Source organism: Mesocricetus auratus, unplaced genomic scaffold (genome assembly GCF_017639785.1).
Source record: "Mesocricetus auratus isolate SY011 unplaced genomic scaffold, BCM_Maur_2.0 Super-Scaffold_100042, whole genome shotgun sequence".
NCBI classification, from domain to species: domain Eukaryota; kingdom Metazoa; phylum Chordata; class Mammalia; order Rodentia; family Cricetidae; genus Mesocricetus; species Mesocricetus auratus.
Genome location: NW_024429219.1, coordinates 3,043,824 through 3,050,700, shown reverse-complemented (window position 1 = coordinate 3,050,700; position 6,877 = coordinate 3,043,824). Strand labels below are relative to the sequence as shown.

Here is a 6,877-nt window from a genome sequence, read left to right as displayed (position 1 = left end):
CGGTCAAGAACTTGCTCACATGACTGAGAGCCTGAGTTCACACTCCTAGGCCCATGGCATTGGTTTGTATCTCTAATGAAGGAGAGGCACACGGAAGGGTCCCTGCAGGTTAATGACTGGACAGGCTAAGTCGCCGAGCTCCACAATCCCTCAGAGACTCTGTGACACCACTGTCAACCTCTGGCTTCCACGTGCCCATCGACACACATGTGTATACCATATTCTTGCATACATACACATGTACTCGTATGTACAGACACACCGATGGGCCTGCTAAGCTGTTTCTTTGGGGTCTGATATCTGCATCCTTCACAGGCCTTTGCCGAGGCTACAAGCTCCATGCCTGCACCGGCAGACAAGCCAGGCTAGTTTAGCTCAGTTTTCTGAGCAGGGAAAAGTTTTCAAATGATTCCTGAACAGAGTAATTTGATTTGCTGAGAAGCAGAGTTAAAAGTAAATTGCACTAAATTAATATTGATTCAAATTAAGCCATTTATCTCTTTATGCATTTCAACCCCACATCAAACACAATCATTGCTTCGGCTACCCCACAGCAAACACAATTACCAGTTAAATCGCATCTATGCTGGTTTTCCTTGTCTGGGAAAGGAACACACCGTGCACAGTCTCAAGGGCACACATGCAGGCTCACACACTAATCCAAAGCCCGGAGCCGAGCCAGCAGCTGTTTGCAGCTGCCTGGAGCAGAGGTAAGAGAAAGGTTGGCATCTCTTCACCGTCCTGAGAGCTGCAAGATGGCTGAGTTTCTCCTTAGGACAAATGTTTCTCTTAATTGCTCTGAGATTATCCTATGGGTTCTGGGAGCTCCCAGAGCTTGTCCTCATTTGTAGACATGGCAGAGAGTTGTTGAGTAGACACATATGTGCCTGTGTTCTGAATGGTCCAGAGACACTGTTCCAGCTTTCCTTCTGTTGCTGTGACAGATATCATGGCCAAAGAAAAAAATTGTGGCGAGGCTGAAGAGACGGCTCAGCGGGTAAGAGCATTGACCTGGGTTTGGGTCCCAGCACCTACATGCAGATCACTGTTATCTATACCTCCCATTCCAGGTGATCCAATGGCCTCTTCAGGCCTCTGTGGGCACCAAGTACACACGTGCGCAGACATCCACGCAGGCAAAACATTCATAAAACAACTCTTGGGGGTGTTGTTTTATTTTATACCTTCAGGTCGCACTCCATCATTGAGGGAAGTCTGGGCAGGAATCCAAGCAGGAAACAGCAGAAATGATGGGAACACTGCTTACTGGCTCATTCCCTTATACATCCCAGGACATCTGCCTGGGGATGGCACCCCCCACAGTGGGCTGGTACCCTCTGACGCATCAGTACAGACAATTCCTTACAGACGATCTGCTGGTTCCTTCTTTCCAAGTGGCTGTAGGTTTTGTCAGTTGGCAATAAAAACTAAGCCACATATCTGAGAGCAGGGAGGTGGGGTGTTCTGCACAGCATAGGCCACATATCTGAGAGCAGGGAGGTGGGGTGTTCTGCACAGCATTTCTCACTGGGGGCAGGTGTTTGAGCACACACACACTGTGTCCAGGCTATGCTGCTCTGAGATACAGAAGACGTACTGGTTATTTTCCTCACGAAGTACTAACAAAAGCTGCCTAAGGAAGAAAGGTATTATTATCCTGGCTCGTGGTGCAGTGAAGTCCGTGGAGGCTGGAGAGACATGAGACAGCGGGTCACATGGCATCTGCGGTCAGGAAGCAGACAGCAATGAACACTGGTGCTCAGTCACTTTCTGCATTGTATTCCACCTGAGGGCCTGGCCTGTGGAAGGCTGCTGCACACGTTGAGGGTGGGACTCTGTTGTCATTTACCCCAATCCAGAGGTTCCCTCACAGGCATGCCTGGAGCTGATTCTGCACCCTGCCAGGTTTCGTTATCAAAGTTAACTATCAGATGAGGACATTAACAGCGCTCACTGCCAGTGTCAGCACACTCAGTCTCAGCACACATCACACAGTGTCAGCACACACAGTGTCAGCACACACAGTGTCAGCACACAGTGTCAGCACACAGTGTCAGCACACAGTGCACAGTGTCAGCACACAGTGTCAGCACACACAGTGTCAGCAATCAGTGTCAGCACACAGTGTCAGCACACAGTGTCAGCACACAGTGTCAGCACACAGTGTCAGCACACACAGTGTCAGCACACAGTGTCAGCACACAGTGTCAGCACACAGCACACAGTGCACAGTGTCAGCACACAATGTCAGCACACAGTGTCAGCACACAATGTCAGCACACAGTGTCAGCACACAGTGTCAGCACACACAATGTCAGCACACAGTGTCAGCACACAGTGTCAGCACACAGTGTCAGCACACAATGTCAGCACACAGTGTCAGCACACAGTGTCAGCACACACAATGTCAGCACACAGTGTCAGCACACAGTGGCCAGTGCCAGGCTGTCAGTGGCTTGATGGGGAAGTCCTGTGTATATGTCAATAAAGCACTGTTGGCCAATAGGGAAGCAAGATAGATGGGACTAGGAGTTGAGGCACATTCTGGGAAAGAGAGACACGGCAGAGACAATGTAGCCCACCAGAGAAGTCAGATGTTGGACCCTTTTCTCCTGTAAGAGACACACTTAGATTAACAATTATGGGTTAGCCGGAAAGAAACAAGCAAACGGCCAACAGCTTCATAATTAATATAGCCTCCTGTGTGTTATTTGGGGACTGCAACTGTGGCAGAGCCCAAGCGGCTAGCGGGGGTTGGGGGGAGTCAAAGCAGCCGGTGGAGGAAAACTGCAGATTCCTGAAGCTCACCCGACAGTGGACTCCGCACCCTCGTTGAGAACCTCGGCAGTGTCCAATGCCTGCTGGGACGACAGTAACTGTTAATCCTGAGTGACGGTTTCCCAGGCCTGCAGGAAATAAAAGTCTGATTCTCCCAGTGAAACAGCGTGACTCTCTAGGGACACGATGTCTCCGGGTCTGCCTACTACCAGCTGTCAGGACTCCAGCTCAGGAACTGCCATGACTGTGGCAATGACAAGGAGGAGAAGTTGGAAGACCTGGGATCCTGCCAATTAGATGCTCCCCCACTTCTATCAAACTGGGGACTCTGTGACAAGACTTGCTCTTCATTTTCATAAAGTGGGGTTTAATGGTATGAGTGCAGATGTGGAGGGGAGGGTGACACACACCCATAGTGGCATGGAGACACTGGGGACGTTCCCCTGCCCTTCTGAGTCAACTCTCGACCTGTGACCTCATCTCTCAGACCCTCCTCCAGGTAAATCACACCTCCACGTGTCCTTTGGGTCTGTGGACGCAGGGAGACTGCCTGCCGTATAGACGGGGTGAGCGAGCAGCACAGAGCTCTCTCCTCATCTCCCTGTGTATTTTGGAAGAGCCCTGTGCTCAAGTCCTAGGGCTTCCATAAGGAGTTCAGCCTGGCGCTTCTATACAGCAGAGGCCCAAGGTCAAGCTTAGGCAGAGTGACTCCTTCTGAGGCTCCTGGATGTGTTGCTGGCCAGTCCCACATAGCCCAAATTTCCCGTATGTGTGTGTGTGTGTGTTTACATGTATATATGTGTGTGTTTTTACGTATGTGTGAATGCATATTTGTATGTGTGTTTGTATGCATGTATGTATGTGCATAATTCTAATGTTTTTGAAATAAAAATCACATAATTTCCCCTCCATTTCCTCCCTCCATCCCCTCTTTTGAACTCCTCCCAATTGAAAAGAATTTTTTATTATTTTTGAGGATGTTGAGAATTTTGTACTATGAATTTTGATGACATTTACCCTCTGTTTCTTTCTCTAATTCCTCCTGGCTCTACCCCTTCCTCCCCACCCCCAACTTCCTGGACTCTTTACATATTCTTTGATAACCTTGGGTGGGTGACACAGCCATTTACAGCTGAGCATTCCACAAACACTGACTCTCTGAACTTTGGTCAGTTTTGAGTTTCTGCACTAACCTACATCTGTTGCACAAAGAACTGATCTATTCCTATGAAGACAATGTCGGGATGGCATGAGGGCTACCCTGGTGACCTCTCACCCACACGATCTCACTTTAGATTAGTTTCCCCTTCACAAACACACCTTGAATTCCACCCCCATCCTAACACACTCACACTCCAACACTCACACTCTTAACACACCCACACTCTAACACACACTCCAACACACTCATACTCCAGCACACTCTTGAGAGCATGGATTTTGGACATTGAGTCTGGGGGGGGGTGCAATGTTTCCCTGCATGTGTGTTTTCTTTGTTGAAGGATCTGACTCCATGGTCCAATGTCCCATCCCTGTGATGGTAGGAAGGAACACGGCTCAACTTTTATAGCCTCATTGCACATCCAGGAGAAAGAGGGTCCCCAAATCTATTCCAATGGAGCCCCAGCTACTCTGTACTTGACACCCCACACTGGACCCAGTCACAGAGAAGTGAAGTTGGTCGTATGACGGGAGGCAATGAATCTCAGGAGGATGAGGGTGGTCATTGTGATGGACTAGTCGTGTCTGCCTGTGGACACGCCATGGGAACAATGGCTCACGTGCCCTGAAGTTGCCAAGACCAACTGAATCTGCGTCTCCCACCCCATTGATAGTCAAGTTTGGAAGTGGTTTCACAGCTCCCCTGCGGTTTAGAGAGAAAGTTGGAGCTAAGTTCTTTGAATTCAAATCCCTAACTTATTATTGAATGTTCCTCCAGAATTTTCACACACTGGACTTTGATGATTAAAACATAAAAACCGAGGTTGTTCATTGATATTTTTTCTTGGCAATGTGAATAAAGAAAATCATCACAGACATTCTCAGGTTGCTGTGCAGGGCACCTCTACTGTAGCAGTGGAAGCTGTAGAGTTGGGGGGTCTCGGGGCTGGAGGGCAGGGTCACGGGATGAATAAGACCCAGTTGAGCCTGCTTGCCAAGCTCCATTACCCCAGCAGATGCACTGTCACGGAGTTAAATGCAGTCTTTTCCTGGAGCCGCATGGCTTGGAGACGTTTTGTCGTCCGTGTTGGTTTGATTCCTGAGAGATGAGCGGAAATCCTTCATGCAAGGAGAGATTGAAGAGGTGAGGTGAACAGAGCCATGCTCGGGAGAAAGAGCTCCAGAACAACTGGTGAGTGTCCCAAGGCAGAGAAGGACCAGAGGACGGACACCTCAACCATACTGGGTTTTAGGCAATTCCCATTTACCCCAAGTAGAGGTTCAAGCTTTCTCCAAAGCCCATTGCCTCTCCACAGCCGCGCTCCTGCTGTACAATTCATGAGAGGGAGACATCTGCAGATGCCCCTTTAGCCAAGGCCACCGAGTCTAGTGACCCTCGGGAGCTCAGAGAACTCAGCCAAGCCTTTATTATGACTGTGATGTCTGCTTACAACAAAAGCCAATGGGAGAAAACAGCAGAAGGGAAAAATCGAAGTGGGGTGAGGGACAAGAGAAGTCAGACATGAGGTCTGACTGAGAGGTCTAAGTGAGACCACTCCAACCCACAGCTGATGACAGGCAGACAGGCAGACAGACAGACAGACAGACAGACAGACAGTCAGACAGTCAGACACACACACACACACATACACACACACACACACACACACACACACACACACACACACACACACACACACACGGGATCTGTCAGTCCGGGTCCCTCACCAAGCCTGGACATTCAGGGTTCTTCTGCCATTTTCAAGCATGAAGGACCGGCCTGACCAGCCCTACTTCCTCCTCCTGCGCCTCCACAGCTAAGGCAATGCCCCTTCATGGGTTCCATGGTGAGCATGAAGCTTGATGTGTTCCCTAGACCGAAACCGAATAAAAACACGATCAGTAAGTGGGTCTGAGGAAACTTCCGGAATGGACAACATTCACTCCGAAGAGTCCAGTGAACCAGGGCTGTAGATTGCACTGGTCACCTGTCGTTCAGGTCTCGCACAGCGAGGAGGAAAGAGGGGGAGACTCTCCGCACTCTTGTCTGCCTTTGGCTTAAGCTATGGCTTTCCTGTGTCACCTGCTCTTGGATCAGGGTCACCCAGAAGCCAGCAGTCAGGGTTGGTCTTTCCCCCCAGGACATGCAGGGATCTTCCTCATGAGTCAGTGTCCTCAGACTCACTCCCAGTGCTCATCTTCCCCCTCCTGCAGCCTCCTGAGAATCCCTGCCAGCTGCCAGCACAGCCCCCTTCCTCAGGTGCCATTCCCTGCCCCTCCTTACCTGGTTATCCTCTCCCTGGACCTTAGACACCTAAAAACCCACACTTTTGCAGCCTCACAAACTTGGAAAAAAACTGTGCCTGTCCCCTGTCCTGTGAGTCCTCGGAAGGGTGCACTAAAGGAAACCCAGATCACCTTTCCAGGGATGGACTCATAACTGCTCACACATTGAAACCCAAAGAAACTCTGTCAGCTGGGTGGTGGCGGCGGCACACGCCTTGAATCCCACCGCTTGAGAGGCAAAGGCAGGCAGATCTCTGAGTCTACAGAGATCCAGCCTGGTCTACAGAGGGAGTTCCAGGACAGCCAAAGCAACAAAGAGAAACCCTGTCTCAAAAAAAAAAAAAAAAGGAAGTCCCCATGGAAGGCCTCACCCTCTCTGAGGAATGGATGGTGGGGGAGATGGGGAGATGGTGGGGGGAGTGGAAGGATGGGAGGGAGAGAGAACCCAGTTGGTATATAAATTAAGATTGTTTTTTAATTAAAAACAAGCTAAAGTTCAGACATTAAGGCACATACCCTCTTTTATAATAGCAACAGTCATACTGACATAAAAGGGAGTCACGTCAGCGTGTGGCTGGTCTGTGCTGACGTGTGGGAGGAGAGATTAAAGTGGCCTTCGTGATGGAGAAGCCATCTGCCAACTGTCAGTCAG

General features: G+C 49.8%; 1 long non-coding RNA gene across 1 annotated transcript; it reads right to left on the bottom strand.

Annotated features, from left to right (window-relative positions):
- Positions 1 to 4,763: 4,763 nt before the first annotated feature.
- LOC121135739 lies at positions 4,764 to 6,056 on the bottom strand. Its single transcript, XR_005872847.1, has 2 exons — positions 5,668 to 6,056; positions 4,764 to 5,058 (listed from the first exon to the last, which is right to left on the bottom strand). It is a non-coding gene; the product is annotated as an uncharacterized LOC121135739 (long non-coding RNA).
- Positions 6,057 to 6,877: the final 821 nt, after the last annotated feature.